We start from the raw sequence: 13,672 nt of genomic DNA on the forward strand, positions 1-13,672 counted from the left end.
GGATAAACTTGAATATTCAAAATTTAGTATGATAAAAAAAATTCTTTTTATAATAGTATAGATTAATTTTACGAGCTTGAAAAATAAAATATTTTTAGAAAGTAGTGAATAGTAGGTTTGGCTATAACTAATTATATCATTATTTTATTTTGAAGACTAGCCGTTATGGCACGTCGTTCCTGCGTCCATATAATAAATAATTTTTTATTATTTAAAATATATTATACATAATAGTAAAATATAATAAACCAACATAAATATCACATTTCAACAAATATATAAATAAATAAATAATTTTAACTTAAATATATTGTCAACAAAAAAATTGATTATGCAAGTATCACAAATCGTTGTTTGTGAATGAAAAAAAATATTTCTTTTATTATATTAGTATAGATGTATAAATAAAAAGAAGAGAATTTGAGTAGGAGTACAAATATAAGGGATATTTTTGGTAAATTTTAAAAATTAATATTGTAATTTAATTAACAGTCATTTATAAGTAAAAATGAGATTTTCTTCTTATAAAGTATAAATAATGTAAAAACTAAAAAAAAATATAAAATATTTTTGGATGTCCTATGAATTTTGAAAGTCTGTAAAAATTAATCTATCAATAACACATATTTATTTATATATATATAAATCTATAGAAATCTCCAGAACATATTTGAAAAATCAAACATTAACGGAAACAAATAGCAACGGTAATAAATTAACAACGGTACTAATGGCCGCCGGCTTCAAGTTCCTGAATACGCGCTCCTCCGTCGTCTCCTGGAAACCGGTAGTCTCTCTTTCCATATACACATCCACAAACGCTTGAAATATGTCGCGCAGACAAACTGATAAACCCTAATCCTAATTGCAGACGCGCAAGTTGCCACAACCTGTAGCGGATTGCGTAGAGAGGACTGGTCAGGGATTGCACTCGGGCGACATTTCGACCGTTAGGATTTTCTACCAGCGGCTCCTCGCGTCGGCCGTTACTTCATTTTCCAATCGAATGTTATTCGCGCGTCAATTGAAAATGCTCTGAAGGAGACTCCTCTCTGCACCACGCTGTCCAAAGATGGATACAGCGTTAGGACTATTGAGCACTTGCTGTCCGCTTTGAAGGCCTCTGGTGTTGATAATTGCCGCATCGAGATTCAGGGATCTGGAGAATGTGATCGTTGTGTTGAGGTGATTTCCAGTTTTGATTAGTAATGAATTTGATGATTTAGTCAAAACTATCAGTATCCCATTATACTTGGTTTATACTTTTGGTTGGATTCCATTTTCCATTTATTCACTAGAAAACTCCATTCAAATTTTTAGTTGTCTACTGATTTGGTTGTGAACTTACATGAAATAGGTTGGATCCACGGCTTAGGATTTCTGAATCATGAGAATTTTGTAGTAAGGTTATAGTATGTAGAATGATTGCTAAAGATTTGGAGAGAGGTGGACAGGAAAGATATTGAATCATTGCATGTGAATGGAAGTATGATGCCGACGAGTGCTTCTGAATCCACAAGACTTAGTTGAAGTCAAAACTAGAATTCTGAAGAGAAAGCTCATGATCCATTATTTCTACTACCATTCTTCTTCTGGCAGAAATGAAATAGCCTGGTTAATGGAGCAGGGGTCATACTTTGGTTTATCCTGGAAAGTGCTAATAAATTCCCTTGACTTTTAAACACAAGGGAAAGCCAGGAGACAAAAATGCCTATAATCAACTTACTAGAAACAGTGACTAAATGAATCACCATGTTACCTTTCTCTCTAGATAAAACGCGCCCTGTTTGTTTTTTGTTCTGTTGTACGCTTGAGCCTAGACAGCCTTTAAGGGCTGCATATCTGAAATGTGTCCTGAGGGGGAAGGCAGTTGCATATGAGGTTTGAGAATTTGGAATTAGGATGCTAGTGATATGAAAAAGGATGGTAGGTTGGGAATGGTTTGGCTTCACTTTTCTTTTTTAGAAGAAATATAATTAATTTATTTATGATGTTTCTGATTTGACTGACTTTATTTATTGATCCTCGCTAAGATAACGTGGAAGTGGTATTTTACTCTTCATTGGCAAAGATAATCTGATAGAATAAATCAGTCTGTTCATGCTAATTTGCATCTTCAATGAAGTACTTGAGGATATTGTTGTACAAAAAGAAAGATGGCACTTGGACAGCCAAGAATCTCAGCTTTTTGAGTAATAGGACTTCAAATATTGTTGCTGAAATAGGACTTAAGAGAATGTTAGGAACTGGAACTCTTGAAAATTGCCCTTATTCAGTTAGGATTTCTGAATCATGAGAATTTTTGTAGTAGTATGTAGAATGATTGCTAAAGATTTGGAGAGAGGTGGACAGGAAAGATATTGAATCATTGCTTGTGAATCAGGGTGTCATAATAATCTTATGTGAAATGACAAAAATACCCTTTCATTAAGGGGCATTAGAGTCCTTTCAGCACAGGATTCGCGCGTTTTGCAACGGGGTCGCGCTCGACCCGACCCGGCTCGAACAGCCATCTCGAAGACCCGGACAATCAGAACCGTCCGACCAGGACGAGAGAGCCAGTAGGATAAGGCCACATGGCCCAGTCAACAGTGTCCAGCTGCGCTCTATAAATAGGCCCCGAAACGCAGTTATTAAGGTAACTGTTGCGCATTTATTGAGATCGAAGTTTGAGATGGCATATATTTCTTTCGATCAACCTAACTTGAGCGTCGGAGGGTCATTGTCGGGGACGTACCCAACGAGCTCACGGTTCGTGTTTCATTCTCAGGGAACCCAAAATCTGGTCTAGGAAGAATTAATCATCTGTGCTGAGATTGTTTCACGAGATCGCTTACTTCGACCCTGGCGCCGTCTGTGGGAACGTCTGAGAATTTCTTATAGCTATGGAAGGTTCATCGAGGAGAAATGCCGGAGAAGAAGAGACGCCGAGGAAAGGAGCAATTATTCAAATCACAAAGGAAGAGCTCCAGAAAATGATAGAGGAAGCTAGTCGAAACGATATTGTGGAGTATGAGAGAAAAATTGCGACTCCATTGGTCAAAGAAACTGCGAGGAGGCAGAGTTATTTGAAGATGTGGAACCACCAAGAGAGTCGAGGGTGCAAGGCGAACAGGAGCATCGCAGCAAGCGACCAACATCATCCGATGCTGGCTCCAGCAGTCATGTTCGCGCGAAGAGAAGGGAGCCCATAATATCGCGGGCCGAGGTCGAGAGTGTGGGAAAGCAGATAAACAGCTTGAACAAACAGATTGATGAGCTGAAAAAACGAGGAGAGATAGTGTCCCAAAACAAGAATTCCCCCTTCTGTAATGACATTCTGGTCCAAACAGTTGAGCCGGGTTTCAGAGTACCCGATTTGCGGAGATATGATGGAATGAAGGATCCGCAGGAACACGTGGTAGCATTCGAAATGGTGCTGAATTTATATGGGCAGCCAGCCCCTATCATGGCAAAAATGTTCGCGACCACGCTCATAGGGAAAGCTCAAGGATGGTTCACGAATTTGCCCTGAGGGAGCATCGAATCCTATGATCAGCTAGTGCAGAAGTTCAACTTTCACTTCGTGAGTAAGGAGAAGCAAAAAAGGTCGGCGACTCGTTCAATAACCGCCAGAGGGAAGACGAAACTTTGAACAACTTCATGGGAAGGTTCAACAATGAGACATTGGAGGTGCAGGAGTTGAGGATTGATATGATAGTGAGCATCCTCATCCATGGACTGCGAAAGGGTCCTTTTACGTCTGCTCTAGCACGCGACCCGTCCAGTGACGTCGAGCAGTTAATGACACTAGCCCAGAAATACATAGACGAGGAGGAGCTGAATGCGATGAAAGACTCCGAGCGAAGAGAGCGCGAGCATGTCAGGCGACCGCATGATGGCAGAGAAGGGGGTGGTGGCAAGCAAAAACAAGAAAAACAAAAGGAGCCGAAATACCAGCCCAAATACCATAACTATACTCCACTGGCCATGTCGCGAGAGAAGGCATTGATGATGGTTGAGAATGCAGATGTCCTGAAGTGGCCGAGGCACACTAGGTACACCCCTTCTAAAAGATTTTCTAACAAATATTGCAGATTCCATCGAGAGAGGGGACACAACACTGAAGAGTGCTTCCAGCTGAAGGATGAGATCGAGAGGCTGGTTAGACAGGGATACTTTCGGGATTGAGTCCCTCCAAATTGCAAAATCAGTGGGGAAGTAAGAAGAAGTCGATCGAGGAGCAGAGATCGAAACCCAGGCCCTTCGAAAACGGATAGGGTCCCAACTGGAGGGAGCAATGCACCAACCAAAGGAGTGTTATACACGATAGCGGGAGGATCGAGCGCCGGAGATTCAGGTCGAACACGGAAAAGTGCGCTCGCACTATAGGATCGAGCAGGGAAAGGGAGTTTGTGCTGAAGGTGGAAGACGAAGAAGCCATTTCATTCGATAGCTCAGATAGGCTGGATATTGCGAACTTCATGAACGACCAGATGGTCGTCAAGCTGGACATTGCGAACTTCGCTGTCCACAAAGTGCTGATCGACAGTCGTAGCTCAACAGACATCATTTTCAAGAGTGTAGTTGATAAGATGGGTCTAGAGAACGCACGACTCGAACCCGTAAAAACCCCGCTGGTTGGTATTGGAGGAAGTGAAGTATCTTCACTGGGGACGATCGAGCTGCCTGTGTCCATGGAAGAAGAGCCGAAGAGAAAGACCTTGATGGTCAAATTTCTGGTAGTTGATACCCCATTTACCTACAATGTTATCTTAGGTAGGCCGGGGCTGAACTCATTCCGAGCGGTCATTTCCACTTATCATATGAAGATGAAGTTCCCCATGGAATACGAGATCGGGGAGGTATTGTGCGATCAGAAAGAGGCTCGAAAATGCTACAACTTATCATTGAAAGGGGAGCTCGAGCTGAAGAAGTAGAAGACGAAGGAGGATGCTAAACCCTGACCGTACGAGGCAGAACATTTAAAACCCAATGAGGAATACAAGTCGGTGCAGCTCGTCCCCGAGGAACCTGGTAAGACGACCCGAATAGGGTCCAACATCTTCGATGGAGAAATGACCATGATCGAATTTCTGAGGAGAAATGCTGACATGTGCGTTGATTTTACAGACCTAAATAAAGCCTGCCCAAAGGATCCATACCCGCTACCCCAGATCGATGTGATGGTGGACTCAACAGCGGGGTTCGAAATCTTCTCGATGATGGATGCTTATCAAGGATATCATCAAATTCGCATGGCTGAGGAGGACAGGGACAAAACCTCGTTTGTCACTGAGAAGGGGATCTACTGCTACAACATGATGCCGTTCGGACTGAAGAATGCGGGCGCGACGTACTAATGATTGGTCAATAAGATGTTCGGTGACTTGCTGGGAAAGACCATTGAGGTATATGTCGATGATATATTGGTCAAGAGTAAGAGGTCGCAGGACCATCTCAAGGACCTCGCACAAGCTTTCAGCATAACGAGAGCGTATGGCATGAAATTGAATCCTGACAAGTGCACTTTCGGAGTCGAAGGAGGAAACTTTTTGGGATACATGGTTAGCGAACGGGGAATAGAGGCAAACCTAGAAAAAATCCAGGCTATTATGAATCTGCGATCTCCAGTCTCGATCAAAGAGGTGCAGAAGCTCACGGGCAAGATCGCGTCGCTAAGCAGGTTTATATCCCGATCGGCAAATAGGAGTCTACCTTTCATCAAGGTCCTGAGAAAATCGAAAAGCTTCGCATGGACCCCGAAATGCGACCAGGCACTATAGGAGCTGAAGGAATACCTCACGAAACCCCCCCTCCTAGTGAACCCAAAAGAAGGGGAGACGCTAGTATTTGAAAATGCAGTTAGCTCAGTATTGGTGAGGGAAGAAGAAAACAATCAAACCCGGTCTACTACGTCAGCAAGATGCTTCAGGGTGCGGAGTCCAGATATTCAGAGATGGAGAAGCAGGCTCTTGCTTTAGTAGTAACGGCTCAAAAACTGCGATCTTACTTCCAGTCGCATAAAGTGGTCGTACTAACAAACCACCCCCTCAAACACGTGATGTCGTGACCCGAAGCCTCAGGAAGATTGATCAAATGGGCGGTCGAATTGGGGCAGTACGAAAGCGTAGGTGCTTGCAGATTTCGTAATGGAGTTGACCAGTGACCAAAAAGAACCTGAAACAGCCGAACAGCCTTACTTGAAATGGATGCTACATGTAGATGGATCCTCCAACGCCAATAATGGAGGAGCAGACATACTAACCCAAGGGCCAAAGGGTGTAGAGATCGAAGTTGCAGCTCGCTTATCTTTCCCAGTGACCAACAACGAAGCGGAGTATGAAGCACTCATACTGGGTTTAGAGCTCGCACATGAAGCCGGCGCCCGAGATCTGGAGGTCTTCACGGATTCTCAATTGATTGCCCTACAGATCGAAGGAACATACGAGACGAGGGAGAGGACGATGACATCGTATAAGAAAATCGTTCAGCGATTAATGGGCAAATTTGAGAAATGTTCTGTTTTGCAGGTGCCTAGGGCTAAAAATGACAAGGCGGACGCCTTATCCAAATTCAGAGCCGCAATGGATGGAATCAGGGATCGTAAGATCACGGCCCTAATACGCGAGCGCTCAGCTCTTTCGAACAGAGCAGAGGTGCAGGTGGTCTCAGAAACTAGGTCATGGAAGGACGAAATTGTGAAGTATCTTGAGGACGGTATCCTACCCGACGAGCCCATTGTTGCGAAAAGGGTCAAGTTTCGAGCTACTCGGTGCACCTTACTAGCCGGCCAACTCTATAAACAAACAGTAGATGGGACTCTTTTGAAATGTTTAGACGAGGAAAGAGCCCTTTACGTGATGCGAAAAATCCACGAAGGGAGTTGCGGAAACCACTCAGGCGCGAGATCACTGGCCCAAAAAATCAGGCAACAAGGATACTTCTGGCTCACCTTGATCAAAAATTCTAAGGACCTAGTGAGGAAATGCGAAAGCTGCAAAAATATGCATCCCTGATACACCAGCATGCGACCCCAATGGAGCCGATCAGAATAGCATGCCCGTTCGACCAGTGGGGAATTGACATTGTCGGACCTTTTCCACCCGCCCAAGCTCAGAAGAAATTTATCATTGTGGCGGTCGAATACTTCTCCAAGTGGGTCGAAGCGGAGGCAGTGGCCAAGATATCCGAAAAAGAAGTCATCAACTTCATTTGGAAAAACATCATCTGCAGGTTTAGGATACTTAGAATATTGATATCTGACAGTGACACCCAGTTTCAGGGGAGAAGGATTACGGAATGGTGCAAGGAACTGAAGATCGCGCAGCACTTTACAGCGGTCGCAAACCCTCAAGCGAACGGACAGACCGAGGTGACTAACAAGACGATCTTGCAGCACTTGAAGATGCGCCTTGAAAATAAAGGATCGTGGGTCGACGAGCTACCCGGTGTGTTCTGGTGCCTGTGAAAGGCCGTCGACCACGAAGGGATCGAATTCCGGAGCCTGTGAAAGGCCACCAATTATGTAAAGGTTAGGGAGATTGCATCTTGTACATAGATATAGTCATTACTGCATATGTCAATGCTTGAAGAAACTTGTAAAAACTGCATTTCTCCGGAAGCAATTTATAAAACTGTGTACATTTTTATGCTTACATTTGCCTTTATTTTTATCCACTATCAAAATCTTCAAAGTATTAAATGCGAACCGAAAAAAATGTGTCCAACTTATGCGATCTGAAAAAGACGCACCCAATCAAACGCGAACTGAAAAAGACGTGTCCAACTTATGCGATCTGAAAATGACGCACCCAATCAAACGCGAACTGAAAAAGACGCGTCCAACTTATGCGATCTGAAAAAGACGCACCCAATCAAACGCGAACTGAAAAAGAGGCATCCAATAATGTGATCTGAAAAAGACGCATCATTCTTGCCAACTAATAAAGAGGCATCCAATGCGATCTGAAAAAGACGCACCCAATCAAATGCGAACTGAAAAAGACGCGTCCAACTAATGCCAACTGAAAAAGAGGCATTCGATAATGCGATCTGAAAAAGACGCATTCTTCTTGCCAACTGAAAAAGGGGCATTCAATAATGCGATCTGAAAAAGACACATCCTTCTTGCCAACTGAAAAGGAGGCATCCAATAATACGATCTGAAAAAGACATGCCTTCTTGCCAACTGGAGAAGAGGAATCTTATTACGCGAACTGAAATGCATTCAGCATAAGCGACATAAAAAGAGATGCAGTTATCAAATAAAAGCCTTAAAAGGAGATAGAAGGAAGCAAATACGTGAGCTGACAAAAAATAATTCTATTGATGGTGTCGTTTACACAGTTGCATCGCAAAAATATGCTCACGGGGTCAACTTCCCAGATTTACAAGTCAAATTACTAAAAGTATCAAAGGGAAGAAGGGGTCATACAAAAAGACAAAATCCTATTACAAAAAGGGAGATCGGGTAGCATCAATCCTCATCCTCATCCTCTAGCTCTTTCCTCAGGGCCGCGAACTCATCGTCCTTGAGATCGGGCTCAGCAGAATAGGGTTGAAGGTCGCCATCAAGAGTAATGTCCAACCGACTGCGGTCAAATGACTCCTGGAATCCGCAAAGTTTTTCAATTTGGGCTTCACAAGTCTTGTAGCCTTTGACAAATGAGTCAGCTGATTTGATCTCCCGGTAGTCGTGAAGGTGTTCGTCTTCAGAAAGTCACGGACAACAGCCATTCGAGAGCCAACCAGAAGTTTGTGATGTTCTTCCAGGGTAATGCGATCAGACTGGCCTTCCTCAAAGCCCAGTTTGTGGCCTACGGCCAGTCCAGCCTCCTGGCCGGCCTCGAATCCTTCCTTCCTACCTTCAGATAGAGCAACATCCCTCTCGGATATGGCGATCTCCTTCTCCTTCCTGACGACATCGAGCTCGCCCTCTAAGTTCTTGATTTTCTCAGCGAGGACCATCATGTCGTCCGCGTGCCTGAGATCCGCCTTATCTTTCTCCGCCAGTTGAGCTTGGAGCTCTTTCACCTTCCTATCGGTCAGTATGTAATTTTTGCGATAGGACATGCATTTCAGAGAGAGGCTCCGGAGAAAAGTTAAGCCCTACAAAGTAGTGCGAAGTTATTCGGGTTCGAACATTAGAGCCAACTAAAGAATAAATGATTACCTGTAGCATGGCGTGGGCCCCATATTCCTCGATCCGAACAGGATTGTTCGTCACCAGGGAACTTTGGTCGCGAAGGGAGGTTAAAGAGTTATACAGATCGAAGGTTTCCCCCCTGCTTCCGAGAAAAGCACTGTGCTAGAAGAACAATCTCACTTCAGAGGTTCAGATGGATGCGACTGAGGACCCCTTATAGCTTCCCTGGTCTCCTCCCAGTGCGAAGCAAACTGCTCCAACCTCAAAAACCTATCTCGCTCGTCCGCCTGGCTGCACTTATCCGCAGCTTCCTTGGCCATCCTGCTCAAAGTCTCAGGCCGATGGGGAGTGGATTTTGAAGAACCAGAAGGTGCCACCAGTCATTTTTCCTTCGGTTCTTTCTCCTTCGGACTCGCTCCCTGCCCTTGCTTTTGTGAGGCCCGCTTCCTCTTCTTTGATTTCTTGCCGCTTTCACGATCCGGCTTCCCGGATTCACCTCCCTGATCTCCGCTCGCATTGTCCAAGTTCAGCTCTAGATCGCTAGAGTTATATCCATAGAGAGGTTGGAGGGAGTTTCTTCGCTATCCACTTGGATGAGCTGATGTTTAGCGGGGCTCGAGGGCTCGCGAAGGAACAGGTGCAGGAGGAAGGTCTTTAGAGGGCGCGACTTGTTTCCCCTTGGCTTTGGCCTTGGCTTTAGCCACTTTATTCTCCGTAATGCCTTCAGTCATAAGGCATTACGGGAACTCATGATGATGCTACCTGCAAGAAAAATCGAGGCGTGTAAGCGAGTTCGAACAGAACGACAGGAAAGCATCGCTAGAAGAGAAAATCACCTAAAGACTCTTCGATGTGGAGGGACGCTGGAGAGAGCCCCGATAGTTGCAAAACCTTCTCATTGAGAAGCTTCTTGGGGTCGTATTTATAAGCCGTTAGGCTATTTATCTGATCACCCTCCAGCCCCCCTCCACTTGTTTTCGGGACAGGTTTATATTTGGTCCATTCGTTTTTCAAAGGCTAGACACCTCTAGGAGGTCGAATAAAAATAAAGCGATCTAACCAGACCCCTACATTCAACTTCAGGGTGCTCAGGTATCCACAGTCGGGCTTGGCAGAAAGATAAAAGAAACCTCTATCACCGGATCGTTTCGAAGTAGTGAAAGAGTACAGACTCCAAAAATTATCAAAACTGGGTTCTATACCTAAGTATTGCATTATTACAACAAAAAGGACAATATGAGAAATAGAATTGGGGGAAAGTTGCATAGGGCACAACCCCAGTTTATTCAAAATCAAGGCTACAGGGGGAACCAAAGGAAATCGAAGGCCAGCATTGAGGTGTTTGATAGAAAAAGCACTGAAACCCTCAGGAGGACGGTGCATTCGATCGAAGGTAGCAGGAATAACGATGTCATATTCGGGGGGTATGTAATATTTCTCCCTAATTTTAAGAAAAGGTGTCCTAACACTACTGACTACGGGTTCCCAAGGGTTTCTAGCCAACCTATCCTGGAATTTCGTTAGAGTATAAAGACCGGTTTGCTCATCAGTAATTTTGGAAATAGAAAACTTTTTGTTCCTTTTTGGGGAGGTAGAGAAAGAACGGTGAGCAGACCTAGACGCAGACCCAGATGCAGACCCAGAAGGGGTCGCAGAAGACCCAGAGCCAGAGCTCGACCCAGAATTCGAACTAGAGCTGGAAGACATCGTACCTTAGAATAGGATTGCCCTGGAAGCTGCAGGTCGAATGCGAACTCTTGGTTATCGCCGGTCGCGGAATATCTGTATGAGGAGCAGGAATAAATGTTTGAATGGTGGAGGTATTTATAAACGGACCTCTCTAGAGATGCGCGCCACAGATCAGCCCACAGGATGTTGCCACGTGTCCACCTGGGCAGTGGATCAAGCGACGCGACCGCTCGACTTCTTCAAAGGCAACGACTTTGCACTTTGAAAAAGTGGGGGAATAATGATGGGTGTCATAATAATATTCTGTGAAATGACAAAAATACCTTTCATTAAGGGCATTAGAGTCCTTTCAGCACAGGATCCACGCCTTTTGCAACGGTCGGGTCGCGCCCGACCCGACCCGGCTCGAACAGCCATCTCGAAGACCCGGACAATCAGAACCGTCCGATCAGGACGAGAGCCAGTAGAATAAGGCCACGTTGCCCAAGTCAACAGTGTCCAGCTGCGCTCTATAAATAGACACCGAAACGCCGTTATTAAGGTAACTGTTGCGCATTTATTGAGATCGAACTTTGAGATAGCATATATTTCTCTTGATCAACCTAACTTGAGCGTCGGAGGGTCATTGTCGGGGACGTACCCGCGAGCTCACAGTTTGTGTTTCATTCTCAGGGAACCCAAAATCTGGTCTAGGAAGAGTTAGTCATCTGTGCTGAGATCGTTTCACTAGATCGCTTACTTCGACCCAGATCACTATTCAAAGACAGATAGAGACAAAAATGGATCAAACATGAATCGTCCTTGAGATCGGGCTCAGCAGAATAGGGTTGAAGGTCGCCATCAAGAGTAATGTCCAACCGACTGCGGTCAAATGACTCCTGGAATCCGCAAAGTTTTTCAATTTGGGCTTCACAAGTCTTGTAGCCTTTGACAAATGAGTCAGCTGATTTGATCTCCCGGTAGTCGTGAAGGTGTTCGTCTTCAGAAAGTCACGGACAACAGCCATTCGAGAGCCAACCAGAAGTTTGTGATGTTCTTCCAGGGTAATGCGATCAGACTGGCCTTCCTCAAAGCCCAGTTTGTGGCCTACGGCCAGTCCAGCCTCCTGGCCGGCCTCGAATCCTTCCTTCCTACCTTCAGATAGAGCAACATCCCTCTCGGATATGGCGATCTCCTTCTCCTTCCTGACGACATCGAGCTCGCCCTCTAAGTTCTTGATTTTCTCAGCGAGGACCATCATGTCGTCCGCGTGCCTGAGATCCGCCTTATCTTTCTCCGCCAGTTGAGCTTGGAGCTCTTTCACCTTCCTATCGGTCAGTATGTAATTTTTGCGATAGGACATGCATTTCAGAGAGAGGCTCCGGAGAAAAGTTAAGCCCTACAAAGTAGTGCGAAGTTATTCGGGTTCGAACATTAGAGCCAACTAAAGAATAAATGATTACCTGTAGCATGGCGTGGGCCCCATATTCCTCGATCCGAACAGGATTGTTCGTCACCAGGGAACTTTGGTCGCGAAGGGAGGTTAAAGAGTTATACAGATCGAAGGTTTCCCCCCTGCTTCCGAGAAAAGCACTGTGCTAGAAGAACAATCTCACTTCAGAGGTTCAGATGGATGCGACTGAGGACCCCTTATAGCTTCCCTGGTCTCCTCCCAGTGCGAAGCAAACTGCTCCAACCTCAAAAACCTATCTCGCTCGTCCGCCTGGCTGCACTTATCCGCAGCTTCCTTGGCCATCCTGCTCAAAGTCTCAGGCCGATGGGGAGTGGATTTTGAAGAACCAGAAGGTGCCACCAGTCATTTTTCCTTCGGTTCTTTCTCCTTCGGACTCGCTCCCTGCCCTTGCTTTTGTGAGGCCCGCTTCCTCTTCTTTGATTTCTTGCCGCTTTCACGATCCGGCTTCCCGGATTCACCTCCCTGATCTCCGCTCGCATTGTCCAAGTTCAGCTCTAGATCGCTAGAGTTATATCCATAGAGAGGTTGGAGGGAGTTTCTTCGCTATCCACTTGGATGAGCTGATGTTTAGCGGGGCTCGAGGGCTCGCGAAGGAACAGGTGCAGGAGGAAGGTCTTTAGAGGGCGCGACTTGTTTCCCCTTGGCTTTGGCCTTGGCTTTAGCCACTTTATTCTCCGTAATGCCTTCAGTCATAAGGCATTACGGGAACTCATGATGATGCTACCTGCAAGAAAAATCGAGGCGTGTAAGCGAGTTCGAACAGAACGACAGGAAAGCATCGCTAGAAGAGAAAATCACCTAAAGACTCTTCGATGTGGAGGGACGCTGGAGAGAGCCCCGATAGTTGCAAAACCTTCTCATTGAGAAGCTTCTTGGGGTCGTATTTATAAGCCGTTAGGCTATTTATCTGATCACCCTCCAGCCCCCCTCCACTTGTTTTCGGGACAGGTTTATATTTGGTCCATTCGTTTTTCAAAGGCCAGACACCTCTAGGAGGTCGAATAAAAATAAAGCGATCTAACCAGACCCCTACATTCAACTTCAGGGTGCTCAGGTATCCACAGTCGGGCTTGGCAGAAAGATAAAAGAAACCTCTATCACCGGATCGTTTCGAAGTAGTGAAAGAGTACAGACTCCAAAAATTATCAAAACTGGGTTCTATACCTAAGTATTGCATTATTACAACAAAAAGGACAATATGAGAAATAGAATTGGGGGAAAGTTGCATAGGGCACAACCCCAGTTTATTCAAAATCAAGGCTACAGGGGGAACCAAAGGAAATCGAAGGCCAGCATTGAGGTGTTTGATAGAAAAAGCACTGAAACCCTCAGGAGGACGGTGCATTCGATCGAAGGTAGCAGGAATAACGATGTCATATTCGGGGGGTATGTAATATTTCTCC

General features: G+C 45.1%; 1 long non-coding RNA gene across 2 annotated transcripts; it reads left to right on the forward strand.

The window, feature by feature from the left end:
- Positions 1-651: 651 nt before the first annotated feature.
- Positions 652-7,637, forward strand: LOC148784490 (uncharacterized). Of its 2 annotated transcripts, XR_016063661.1 has the most exons (3): positions 652-787; positions 872-1,185; positions 2,384-7,637. It is a non-coding gene; the product is annotated as an uncharacterized LOC148784490 (long non-coding RNA). The 2 variants fall into 2 exon arrangements; XR_016063660.1 differs by lacking the exon at positions 2,384-7,637 and having other exon boundaries at positions 872-1,315.
- Positions 7,638-13,672: the final 6,035 nt, after the last annotated feature.

The sequence above is a fragment of the Sesamum indicum genome, linkage group LG13 (genome assembly GCF_026168435.1).
Source record: "Sesamum indicum cultivar Baizhima isolate 11 linkage group LG13, ASM2616843v1, whole genome shotgun sequence".
NCBI classification, from domain to species: domain Eukaryota; kingdom Viridiplantae; phylum Streptophyta; class Magnoliopsida; order Lamiales; family Pedaliaceae; genus Sesamum; species Sesamum indicum.